Source organism: Triturus cristatus, chromosome 1_1 (assembly GCF_964204655.1).
Source record: "Triturus cristatus chromosome 1_1, aTriCri1.1, whole genome shotgun sequence".
Taxonomy (NCBI): Eukaryota; Metazoa; Chordata; class Amphibia; order Caudata; family Salamandridae; genus Triturus; species Triturus cristatus.
This window is the reverse complement of record NC_140579.1, coordinates 1,048,269,349-1,048,283,366: the sequence shown is the minus strand read 5'-3', so window position 1 is coordinate 1,048,283,366 and position 14,018 is coordinate 1,048,269,349.

Here is a 14,018-nt window from a genome sequence, read left to right as displayed (position 1 = left end):
TCCGATTTACTCACCTGTTATCAGGAGAGAACCCAGTGCTGCATCTTTCAGCCCAGCACTGACTCTGAAAAGTAATTCTAAGCGTACTTACCAGTAACTTGTATTTCCTTCCATAGGAATCCATTGTGTGGATTTCACCAGAAAAGTTTCAGTGTCCAATTTTGAAAGGTACAAATATTCCTCTAAAATCAGCCGAACTACAAATTCCGATTTACTCACTTGTTATCAGGAGAGATCCCAGTGCTGCATCTTTTAGACCAGCACTGACCCTGAAAAGTAATTCTAAGCGTACTTACCAGTAACTTGTATTTCCTTGCATCGGAATCCATTGTGTGGTTTTCACCAGAAAAGTTTCTTAGTGTCCAATTTTGATACATACAAATATTCCTCTAAAATTAGCCGAACTAAGAATTCTGATTTACTCACCTGTTATCAGGAGATAACCCAGTGCTGCATCTTTTAGACCAGCACTGACCCTGAAAAGTAATTCTAAGCGTACTTACCAGTAACTTGTATTTCCTTCCATAGGAATCCATTGTGTGGTTTTCACCAGAAAAGTTTCTGTGTCTATTTTTGAAACGCACAAATATTCCTTTAATATCAGCCTACTTACTCACCTGTTATCAGGAGAGAACCCAGTGCTGCATCTTTTAGTCCAGCACTGTCCCTGAAAAGCCTTTTCTCAGCGTACTTACCAGTAATTTGTATTTCCTTTCATAGGAATCCATTGTGTGGTTTTCACCAGAAAAGTTTCTGTGTCTATTTTTGAAACATACGAATATTCCTCTAATATCAGCCAAAGTACGAATTCTGATTTACTCACCTGTTATCAGGAGAGAACCCAGTGCTGCATCTTTTAGTCCAGCAATGTCCCTGAAAAGTATTTTCTAAGCACACTTACCAGTAACTTGTATTTCCTTCCATAGGAATCCATTGTGTGGTTTTCAACAGAAAAGTTTCTGTGTCCATTTTTGAAACGTACAAATATTCCTCTAAAATCAGCCGAACTACGAATTCCGATTTACTCACCTGTCATCAGTAGAGAACCCAGTGCTGCATCTTTTAGCCCAGCACTGACCCTGAAAAGTAATTCTAAGCGTACTTACCAGTAACTTGTATTTCCTTCCTTAGGAATCCATTGTGTGGTTTTCACCAGAAAAGTTTCTGTGGTCATTTTTGAAACGTACAATTATTCCTCTAAAATCAGCCGAACTACGAATTCCAATATACTCACCTGTTATCAGGAGAGAACCCAGTGCTGCAACTTTTAGTCCAGCACTGACCCTGAAAAGTAATTCTAAGCGTACTTTCCAGTAACTTGTATTTCCTTCCATAGGAATCCATTGTGTGGTTTTCACCAGAAAAGTTTCTAAGTGTCCATTTTTCAAACGTACAAATATTCCTCTAAAATCAGCCGAACTACGAATTCCGATTTACTCACCTGTTATCAGGAGAGAACCCAGTGCTGCATCTTTTAGCCCAGCACTAACCCTGAAAAGTAATTCTAAGCGTACTTACCAGTAACTTGTATTTCCTTCCATAGGAATCCATTGTGTGGTTTTCACCAGAAAAGTTTCTGTGTCTATTTTTGAAACGCACAAATATTCCTTTAATATCAGCCGACTTACTCACCTGTTATCAGGAGAGAACCCAGTGCTGCATCTTTTAGTCCAGCACTGTCCCTGAAAAGTCTTTTCTCAGCGTACTTACCAGTAATTTGTATTTCCTTCCATAGGAATCCATTGTGTGGTTTTCACCAGAAAAGTTTCTGTGTCTTTTTTTGAAACATACAAATATTCCTCTAAAATCATCCAAAGTACGAATTCTGATTTACTCACCTGTTATCAGGAGAGAACCCAGTGCTGCATCTTTTAGTCCAGCACTGTCCCTGAAAAGTATTTTCTAAGCGTACTTACCAGTAACTTGTATTTCCTTCCATAGGAATCCATTGTGTGGTTTTCACCAGAAAAGTTTCTGTGTCCATTTTTGAAACGTACAAATATTCCTCTAAAATCAGCCGAACTACGAATTCTGATTTACTCACCTGTCATCAGTAGAGAACCCAGTGCTGCATCTTTTAGCCCAGCACTGACCCTGAAAAGTAATTCTAAGTGTACTTACCAGTAACTTGCATTTCCTTCCATAGGAATTATTTGTGTGGTTTTCACCAGAAAAGTTTCTGTGTCCATTTTTGAAACGTACAAATATTCCTCTAAAATCAGCCGAACTACGAATTCCGATTTACTCACCTGTTATCAGGAGAGAACCCAGTGCTGCATCTTTTAGTCCAGCACTGACCCTTTAAAAGTAATTCTAAGCGTACTTACCAGTAACTTGTATTTCCTTCCATAGGAATCCATTGTGTGGTTTTCACCAGAAAAGTTCCTAAGTGTCCATTTTTGAAACTTACAAATATTCCTTTAAACTCAGCCGAAGTACGAATTCTGATTTACTCACCTTTTATCAGGAGAGAACCCAGTGCTGCATCTTTTAGACCAGCAATGACCCTGAAAAGTAATTCTAAGCGTACTTACCAGTAACTTGTATTTCCTTCCATAGGAATCCATTGTGTGGTTTTCACCAGAAAAGTTTGTAAGTGTCCATTTTTGAAATGTACAAATATTCCTTTAAAATCAGCCGAACTACAAATTCCGATTTACTCACCTGTTAACAGGAGATGACCCAGTGCTGCATCGTTTAGACCAGCACTGACTCTGAAAAGTAATTCTAAGCGTACTTTCCAGTAACTTGCATTTCCTTCCATAGGAATCCATTGTGTGGTTTTCACCAGAAAAGTTTCTAAGTGTCCATTTTTGAAACACACAAATATTCCTCTAAAATAAGGCGAACTACGAATTCCGATTTTCTCACCTGTTATCAGGAGAGAACCCACTGCTACATCTTTCATCCCAGTACTGACCCTGAAATGTAATTCTAAGCGTACTAACCAGTAACTTGTATTTCATTCCATAGGAATCCATTGTGTGGATTTCACCAGAAAAGTTTCAGTGTCCAATTTTGAAAGGTACAAATATTCCTCTAAAATCAGCCGAACTACGATTTCCGATTTACTCACCTGTTATCAGGAGAGAACCCAGTGCTGCATCTTTTAGACCAGCACTGACTCTGAGAAGTAATTCTAAGCGTACTTACCAGTAACTTGTATTTCCTTGCATCGGAATCCATTGTGTGGTTTTCACCAGAAAAGTTTCTTAGTGTCCAATTTTGATACATACAAATATTCCTCTAAAATTAGCCGAACTAAGAATTCTGATTTACTCACCTGTTATCAGGAGATAACCCAGTGCTGCATCTTTTAGACCAGCACTGACCCTGAAAAGTAATTCTAAGCGTACTTACCAGTAACTTGTATTTTCTTCCATAGGAATCCATTGTGTGGTTTTCACCAGAAAAGTTTCTTAGTGTCCAATTTTGATACATACAAATATTCCTCTAAAATTAGCCGAACTAAGAATTCTGATTTACTCACCTGTTATCAGGAGATAACCCAGTGCTGCATCTTTTAGACCAGCACTGACCCTGAAAAGTAATTCTAAGCGTACTTACCAGTAACTTGTATTTTCTTCCATAGGAATCCATTGTGTGGTTTTCACCAGAAAAGTTTCTCAGTGTCCAATTTTGATACATACAAATATTCCTCTAAAATTAGCCGAACTAAGAATTCTGATTTACTCACCTGTTATCAGGAGATAACCCAGTGCTGCATCTTTTAGACCAGCACTGACCCTGAAAAGTAATTCTAAGCGTACTTACCAGTAACTTGTATTTCCTTCCATAGGAATCCATTGTGTGGTTTTCACCAGAAAAGTTTCTGTGTCTAATTTTGAAACGCACAAATATTCCTTTAATATCAGCCGATTTACTCACCTGTTATCAGGAGAGAACCCAGTGCTGCATCTTTTAGTCCAGCACTGTCCCTGAAAAGTCTTTTCTCAGCGTACTTACCAGTAATTTGTATTTCCTTCCATAGGAATCCATTGTGTGGTTTTCACCAGAAAAGTTTCTGTCTTTTTTTGAAACATACAAATATTCCTCTAAAATCATCCAAAGTACGAATTCTGATTTACTCACCTGTTATCAGGAGAGAACCCAGTGCTGCATCTTTTAGTCCAGCACTGTCCCTGAAAAGTATTTTCTAAGTGTATTTACCAGTAACTTGTATTTCCTTCCATAGGAATCCATTGTGTGGTTTTCACCAGAAAAGTTTCTGTGTCCATTTTTGAAACGTACAAATATTCCTCTAAAATCAGCCGAACTACGAATTCCGATTTACTCACCTGTCATCAGTAGAGAACCCAGTGCTGCATCTTTTAGCCCAGCACTGACCCTGAAAAGTAATTCTAAGCGTACTTACCAGTAACTTGTATTTCCTTCCATAGGAATCCATTGTGTGGTTTTTACCAGAAAAGTTTCTGTGTCCATTTTTGAGACGTACAATTATTCCTCTAAAATCAGCCGAACTAGGAATTCTGATATACTCACCTGTTATCAGGAGAGAACCCAGTGCTGCAACTTTTAGTCCAGCACCGACCCTGAAAAGTAATTCTAAGCGTACTTTCCAGTAACTTGTATTTCCTTCCATAGGAATCCATTGTGTGGTTTTCACCAGAAAAGTTTCTAAGTGTCCATTATTCAAATGTACAAATATTCCTCTAAAATCAGCCGAACTACGAATTCCGATTTACTCACCTGTTATCAGGAGAGAACCCAGTGCTGCATCTTTTAGTCCAGCACTGTCCCTGAAAAGTCTTTTCTCAGCGTACTTACCAGTAATTTGTATTTCCTTCCATAGGAATCCATTGTGTGGTTTTCACCAGAAAAGTTTCTGTCTTTTTTTGAAACATACAAATATTCCTCTAAAATCATCCAAAGTACGAATTCTGATTTACTCACCTGTTATCAGGAGAGAACCCAGTGCTGCATCTTTTAGTCCCGCACTGTCCCTGAAAAGTATTTTCTAAGTGTATTTACCAGTAACTTGTATTTCCTTCCATAGGAATCCATTGTGTGGTTTTCACCTGAAAAGTTTCTGTGTCCATTTTTGAAACGTACAAATATTCCTCTAAAATCAGCCGAACTACGAATTCCGATTTACTCACCTGTCATCAGTAGAGAACCCAGTGCTGCATCTTTTAGCCCAGCACTGACCCTGAAAAGTAATTCTAAGCGTACTTACCAGTAACTTGTATTTCCTTCCATAGGAATCCATTGTGTGGTTTTCACCAGAAAAGTTTCTGTGTCCATTTTTGAAAGGTACAATTATTCCTCTAAAATCAGCCGAACTAGGAATTCTGATATACTCACCTGTTATCAGGAGAGAACCCAGTGCTGCAACTTTTAGTCCAGCACCGACCCTGAAAAGTAATTCTAAGCGTACTTTCCAGTAACTTGTATTTCCTTCCATAGGAATCCATTGTGTGGTTTTCACCAGAAAAGTTTCTAAGTGTCCATTATTCAAATGTACAAATATTCCTCTAAAATCAGCCGAACTACGAATTCCGATTTACTCACCTGTTATCAGGAGAGAACCCAGTGCTGCATCTTTTAGCCCAGCACTGACCCTGAAAAGTAATTCTAAGTGTACTTACCAGTAACTTGCATTTCCTTCCATAGGAATTATTTGTGTGGTTTTCACTAGAAAAGTTTCTGTGTCCGTTTTTGAAACGTACAAATATTCCTCTAAAATCAGCCGAACTACGAATTCCGATTTACTGACCTGTTATCAGGAGAGAACCCAGTGCTGCATCTTTTAGTCCAGCACTGACCCTTTAAAAGTAATTCTAAGCGTACTTACCAGTAACTTGTATTTCCTTCCATAGGAATCCATTGTGTGGTTTTCACCAGAAAAGTTTGTAAGTGTCCATTTTTGAAATGTACAAATATTCCTTTAAAATCAGCCGAACTACAAATTCCGATTTACTCACCTGTTAACAGGAGATGACCCAGTGCTGCATCGTTTAGACCAGCACTGACTCTGAAAAGTAATTCTAAGCGTACTTACCAGTAACTTGTATTTCCTTCCATAGGAATCCATTGTGTGGTTTTCACCAGAAAAGTTTCTAAGTGTCCATTTTTGAAACACACAAATATTCCTCTAAAATAAGGCGAACTACGAATTCCGATTTTCTCACCTGTTATCAGGAGAGAACCCACTGCTACATCTTTCATCCCAGTACTGACCCTGAAATGTAATTCTAAGCGTACTAACCAGTAACTTGTATTTCATTCCATAGGAATCCATTGTGTGGATTTCACCAGAAAAGTTTCAGTGTCCAATTTTGAAAGGTACAAATATTCCTCTAAAATCAGCCGAACTACGATTTCCGATTTACTCACCTGTTATCAGGAGAGAACCCAGTGCTGCATCTTTTAGACCAGCACTGACTCTGAGAAGTAATTCTAAGCGTACTTACCAGTAACTTGTATTTCCTTCCATTGGAATCCTTTGTGTGGTTTTCACCAGATAAGTGTCCAATTTTGAAACGTACAAATATTCCTCTAAAATCAGACGAACTACGAATTCCGATTTACTCACCTGTTATCAGGAGAGAACCCAGTGCTGCATCTTTCAGCCCAGCACTGACTCTGAAAAGTAATTCTAAGCGTACTTACCAGTAACTTGTATTTCCTTCCATAGAAATCCATTGTGTGGATTTCACCAGAAAAGTTTCAGTGTCCAATTTTGAAAGGTACAAATATTCCTCTAAAATCAGCCGAACTACAAATTCCGATTTACTCACTTGTTATCAGGAGAGATCCCAGTGCTGCATCTTTTAGACCAGCACTGACCCTGAAAAGTAATTCTAAGCGTACTTACCAGTAACTTGTATTTCCTTGCATCGGAATCCATTGTGTGGTTTTCACCAGAAAAGTTTCTTAGTGTCCAATTTTGATACATACAAATATTCCTCTAAAATTAGCCGAACTAAAAATTCTGATTTACTCACCTGTTATCAGGAGATAACCCAGTGCTGCATCTTTTAGACCAGCACTGACCCTGAAAAGTAATTCTAAGCGTACTTACCAGTAACTTGTATTTTCTTCCATAGGAATCCATTGTGTGGTTTTCACCAGAAAAGTTTTTTTAGTGTCCAATTTTGATACATACAAATATTCCTCTAAAATTAGCCGAACTAAGAATTCTGATTTACTCACCTGTTATCAGGAGATAACCCAGTGCTGCATCTTTTAGACCAGCACTGACCCTGAAAAGTAATTCTAAGCGTACTTACCAGTAACTTGTATTTCCTTCCATAGGAATCCATTGTGTGGTTTTCACCAGAAAAGTTTCTGTGTCTATTTTTGAAACGCACAAATATTCCTTTAATATCAGCCGACTTACTCACCTGTTATCAGGAGAGAACCCAGTGCTGCATCTTTTAGTCCAGCACTGTCCCTGAAAAGCCTTTTATCAGCGTACTTACCAGTAATTTGTATTTCCTTCCATAGGAATCCATTGTGTGGTTTTCACCAGAAAAGTTTCTGTGTCTATTTTTGAAACATCCAAATATTCCTCTAATATCAGCCAAAGTACGAATTCTGATTTACTCACCTGTTATCAGGAGAGAACCCAGTGCTGCATCTTTTAGTCCAGCACTGTCCCTGAAAAGTATTTTCTAAGCGTACTTACCAGTAACTTGTATTTCCTTCCATAGGAATCCATTGTGTGGTTTTCAACAGAAAAGTTTCTGTGTCCTTTTTTGAAACGTACAAATATTCCTCTAAAATCAGCCGAACTACGAATTCCGATTTACTCACCTGTCATCAGTAGAGAACCCAGTGCTGCATCTTTTAGCCCAGCACTGACCCTGAAAAGTAATTCTAAGCGTACTTACCAGTAACTTGTATTTCCTTCCTTAGGAATCCATTGTGTGGTTTTCACCAGAAAAGTTTGTGTCCATTTTTGAAACGTACAATTATTCCTCTAAAATCAGCCGAACTACGAATTCCAATATACTCACCTGTTATCAGGAGAGAACCCAGTGCTGCAACTTTTAGTCCAGCACTGACCCTGAAAAGTAATTCTAATCATACTTTCCAGTAACTTTTATTTCCTTCCATAGGAATCCATTGTGTGGTTTTCACCAGAAAAGTTTCCAAGTGTCCATTTTTCAAACGTACAAATATTCCTCTAAAATCAGCCGAACTACGAATTCCGATTTACTCACCTGTTATCAGGAGAGAACCCAGTGCTGCATCTTTTAGCCCAGCACTAACCCTGAAAAGTAATTCTAAGCGTACTTACCAGTAACTTGCATTTCCTTCCATAGGAATGATTTGTGTGGTTTTCACCAGAAAAGTTTCTGTGTCCATTTTTGAAACGTACAAATATTCCTCTAAAATCAGCCGAACTACGAATTCCGATTTACTCACCTGTTATCAGGAGAGAACCCATTGCTGCATCTATTCGTCCAGCACTGACCCTAAAAAGTAATTCTAAGTGTACTTACCAGTAACTTGTATTTCCTTCCATAGGAATCCATTGTGTGGTTTTCACCAGAAAAGTTCCTAAGTGTCCATTTTTGAAACTTACAAATATTCCTCTAAACTCAGCCGAAGTACGAATTCTGATTTACTCACCTTTTATCAGGAGAGAACCCAGTGCTGCATCTTTTAGACCAGCAATGACCCTGAAAAGTAATTCTAAGCGTAATTACCAGTAACTTGTATTTCCTTCCATAGGAATCCATTGTGTGGTTTTCACCAGAAAAGTTTGTAAGTGTCCATTTTTGAAATGTACAAATATTCCTTTAAAATCAGCCGAACTACAAATTCCGATTTACTCACCTGTTATCAGGAGAGAACCCAGTGCTGCAACTTTTAGTCCAGCACTGACCCTGAAAAGTAATTCTAAGCGTACTTTCCAGTAACTTGTATTTCCTTCCATAGGAATCCATTGTGTGGTTTTCACCAGAAAAGTTTCTAAGTGTCCATTTTTCAAACGTACAAATATTCCTCTAAAATCAGCCGAACTACGAATTCCGATTTACTCACCTGTTATCAGGAGAGAACCCAGTGCTGCATCTTTTAGCCCAGCACTAACCCTGAAAAGTAATTCTAAGCGTACTTACCAGTAACTTGTATTTCCTTCCATAGGAATCCATTGTGTGGTTTTCACCAGAAAAGTTTCTGTGTCCATTTTTGAAACGTACAAATATTCCTCTAAAATCAGCCGAACTACGAATTCCGATTTACTCACCTGTCATCAGTAGAGAACCCAGTGCTGCATCTTTTAGCCCAGCACTGACCCTGAAAAGTAATTCTAAGCGTACTTACCAGTAACTTGTATTTCCTTCCATAGGAATCCATTGTGTGGTTTTCACCAGAAAAGTTTCTGTGTCCATTTTTGAAACGTACAAATATTCCTCTAAAATCAGCCGAACTACGAATTCCGATTTACTCACCTGTTATCAGGAGAGAACCCAGTGCTGCATCTTTTAGCCCAGCACTGACCCTGAAAAGTAATTCTAAGTGTACTTACCAGTAACTTGCATTTCCTTCCATAGGAATTATTTGTGTGGTTTTCACTAGAAAAGTTTCTGTGTCCATTTTTGAAACGTACAAATATTCCTCTAAAATCAGCCAAACTACGAATTCCGATTTACTCACCTGTTATCAGGAGAGAACCCAGTGCTGCATCTTTTAGTCCAGCACTGACCCTTTAAAAGTAATTCTAAGTGTACTTACCAGTAACTTGTATTTCCTTCCATAGGAATCCATTGTGTGGTTTTCACCAGAAAAGTTCCTAAGTGTCCATTTTTGAAACTTACAAATATTCCTCTAAACTCAGCCGAAGTACGAATTCTGATTTACTCACCTTTTATCAGGAGAGAACCCAGTGCTGCATCTTTTAGACCAGCAATGACCCTGAAAAGTAATTCTAAGCGTACTTACCAGTAACTTGTATTTCCTTCCATAGGAATCCATTGTGTGGTTTTCACCAGAAAAGTTTGTAAGTGTCCATTTTTGAAATGTACAAATATTCCTTTAAAATCAGCCGAACTACAAATTCCGATTTACTCACCTGTTAACAGGAGATGACCCAGTGCTGCATCGTTTAGACCAGCACTGACTCTGAAAAGTAATTCTAAGCGTACTTACCAGTAACTTGTATTTCCTTCCATAGGAATCCATTGTGTGGTTTTCACCAGAAAAGTTTCTAAGTGTCCATTTTTGAAACACACAAATATTCCTCTAAAATAAGGCGAACTACGAATTCCGATTTTCTCACCTGTTATCAGGAGAGAACCCACTGCTACATCTTTCATCCCAGTACTGACCCTGAAATGTAATTCTAAGCGTACTAACCAGTAACTTGTATTTCATTCCATAGGAATCCATTGTGTGGATTTCACCAGAAAAGTTTCAGTGTCCAATTTTGAAAGGTACAAATATTCCTCTAAAATCAGCTGAACTACGATTTCCGATTTACTCACCTGTTATCAGGAGAGAACCCAGTGCTGCATCTTTTAGACCAGCACTGACTCTGAGAAGTAATTCTAAGCGTACTTACGAGTAACTTGTATTTCCTTCCATTGGAATCCTTTGTGTGGTTTTCACCAGATAAGTGTCCAATTTTGAAACGTACAAATATTCCTCTAAAATCAGCCGAACTACGAATTCCGATTTACTCACCTGTTATCAGGAGAGAACCCAGTGCTGCATCTTTCAGCCCAACACTGACTCTGAAAAGTAATTCTAAGCGTACTTACCAGTAACTTGTATTTCCTTCCGTAGGAATCCATTGTGTGGATTTCACCAGAAAAGTTTCAGTGTCCAATTTTGAAAGGTACAAATATTCCTCTAAAATCAGCCGAACTACAAATTCCGATTTACTCACTTGTTATCAGGAGAGATCCCAGTGCTGCATCTTTTAGACCAGCACTGACCCTGAAAAGTAATTCTAAGCGTACTTACCAGTAACTTGTATTTCCTTGCATCGGAATCCATTGTGTGGTTTTCACCAGAAAAGTTTCTTAGTGTCCAATTTTGATACATACAAATATTCCTCTAAAATCAGCCGAACTACGAATTCCGATTTACTCACCTGTTATCAGGAGAGAACCCAGTGCTGCATCTTTCAGCCCAACACTGACTCTGAAAAGTAATTCTAAGCGTACTTACCAGTAACTTGTATTTCCTTCCATAGGAATCCATTGTGTGGATTTCACCAGAAAAGTTTCAGTGTCCAATTTTGAAAGGTACAAATATTCCTCTAAAATCAGCTGAACTACGATTTCCGATTTACTCACCTGTTATCAGGAGAGAACCCAGTGCTGCATCTTTTAGACCAGCACTGACTCTGAGAAGTAATTCTAAGCGTACTTACGAGTAACTTGTATTTCCTTCCATTGGAATCCTTTGTGTGGTTTTCACCAGATAAGTGTCCAATTTTGAAACGTACAAATATTCCTCTAAAATCAGCCGAACTACGAATTCCGATTTACTCACCTGTTATCAGGAGAGAACCCAGTGCTGCATCTTTCAGCCCAACACTGACTCTGAAAAGTAATTCTAAGCGTACTTACCAGTAACTTGTATTTCCTTCCATAGGAATCCATTGTGTGGATTTCACCAGAAAAGTTTCAGTGTCCAATTTTGAAAGGTACAAATATTCCTCTAAAATCAGCCGAACTACAAATTCCGATTTACTCACTTGTTATCAGGAGAGATCCCAGTGCTGCATCTTTTAGACCAGCACTGACCCTGAAAAGTAATTCTAAGCGTACTTACCAGTAACTTGTATTTCCTTGCATCGGAATCCATTGTGTGGTTTTCACCAGAAAAGTTTCTTAGTGTCCAATTTTGATACATACAAATATTCCTCTAAAATTAGCCGAACTAAGAATTCTGATTTACTCACCTGTTATCAGGAGATAACCCAGTGCTGCATCTTTTAGACCAGCACTGACCCTGAAAAGTAATTCTAAGCGTACTTACCAGTAACTTGTATTTCCTTCCATAGGAATCCATTGTGTGGTTTTCACCAGAAAAGTTTCTGTGTCTATTTTTGAAACGCACAAATATTCCTTTAATATCAGCCTACTTACTCACCTGTTATCAGGAGAGAACCCAGTGCTGCATCTTTTAGTCCAGCACTGTCCCTGAAAAGCCTTTTCTCAGCGTACTTACCAGTAATTTGTATTTCCTTCCATAGGAATCCATTGTGTGGTTTTCACCAGAAAAGTTTCTGTGTCTATTTTTGAAACATACGAATATTCCTCTAATATCAGCCAAAGTACGAATTCTGAGTTACTCACCTGTTATCAGGAGAGAACCCAGTGCTGCATCTTTTAGTCCAGCACTGTCCCTGAAAAGTATTTTCTAAGCGCACTTACCAGTAACTTGTATTTCCTTCCATAGGAATCCATTGTGTGGTTTTCAACAGAAAAGTTTCTGTGTCCATTTTTGAAACGTACAAATATTCCTCTAAAATCAGCCGAACTACGAATTCCGATTTACTCACCTGTCATCAGTAGAGAACCCAGTGCTGCATCTTTTAGCCCAGCACTGACCCTGAAAAGTAATTCTAAGCGTACTTACCAGTAACTTGTATTTCCTTCCTTAGGAATCCATTGTGTGGTTTTCACCAGAAAAGTTTCTGTGGTCATTTTTGAAACGTACAATTATTCCTCTAAAATCAGCCGAACTACGAATTCCAATATACTCACCTGTTATCAGGAGAGAACCCAGTGCTGCATCTTTTAGCCCAGCACTGACCCTTTAAAAGTAATTCTAAGCGTACTTACCAGTAACTTGTATTTCCTTCCATAGGAATCCATTGTGTGGTTTTCACCAGAAAAGTTCCTAAGTGTCCATTATTCAAATGTACAAATATTCCTCTAAAATCAGCCGAACTACGAATTCCGATTTACTCACCTGTTATCAGGAGAGAACCCAGTGCTGCATCTTTTAGCCCAGCACTGACCCTGAAAAGTAATTCTAAGTGTACTTACCAGTAACTTGCATTTCCTTCCATAGGAATTATTTGTGTGGTTTTCACTAGAAAAGTTTCTGTGTCCGTTTTTGAAACGTACAAATATTCCTCTAAAATCAGCCGAACTACGAATTCCGATTTACTCACCTGTTATCAGGAGAGAACCCAGTGCTGCATCTTTTAGTCCAGCACTGACCCTTTAAAAGTAATTCTAAGCGTACTTACCAGTAACTTGTATTTCCTTCCATAGGAATCCATTGTGTGGTTTTCACCAGAAAAGTTTGTAAGTGTCCATTTTTGAAATGTACAAATATTCCTTTAAAATCAGCCGAACTACAAATTCCGATTTACTCACCTGTTAACAGGAGATGACCCAGTGCTGCATCGTTTAGACCAGCACTGACTCTGAAAAGTAATTCTAAGCGTACTTACCAGTAACTTGTATTTCCTTCCATAGGAATCCATTGTGTGGTTTTCACCAGAAAAGTTTCTAAGTGTCCATTTTTGAAACACACAAATATTCCTCTAAAATAAGGCGAACTACACATTCCGATTTTCTCACCTGTTATCAGGAGAGAACCCACTGCTACATCTTTCATCCCAGTACTGACCCTGAAATGTAATTCTAAGCGTACTAACCAGTAACTTGTATTTCATTCCATAGGAATCCATTGTGTGGATTTCACCAGAAAAGTTTCAGTGTCCAATTTTGAAAGGTACAAATATTCCTCTAAAATCAGCCGAACTACGATTTCCGATTTACTCACCTGTTATCAGGAGAGAACCCAGTGCTGCATCTTTTAGACCAGCACTGACTCTGAGAAGTAATTCTAAGCGTACTTACCAGTAACTTGTATTTCCTTCCATTGGAATCCTTTGTGTGGTTTTCACCAGATAAGTGTCCAATTTTGAAACGTACAAATATTCCTCTAAAATCAGCCGAACTACGAATTCCGATTTACTCACCTGTTATCAGGAGAGAACCCAGTGCTGCATCTTTCAGCCCAGCACTGACTCTGAAAAGTAATTCTAAGCATACTTACCAGTAACTTGTATTTCC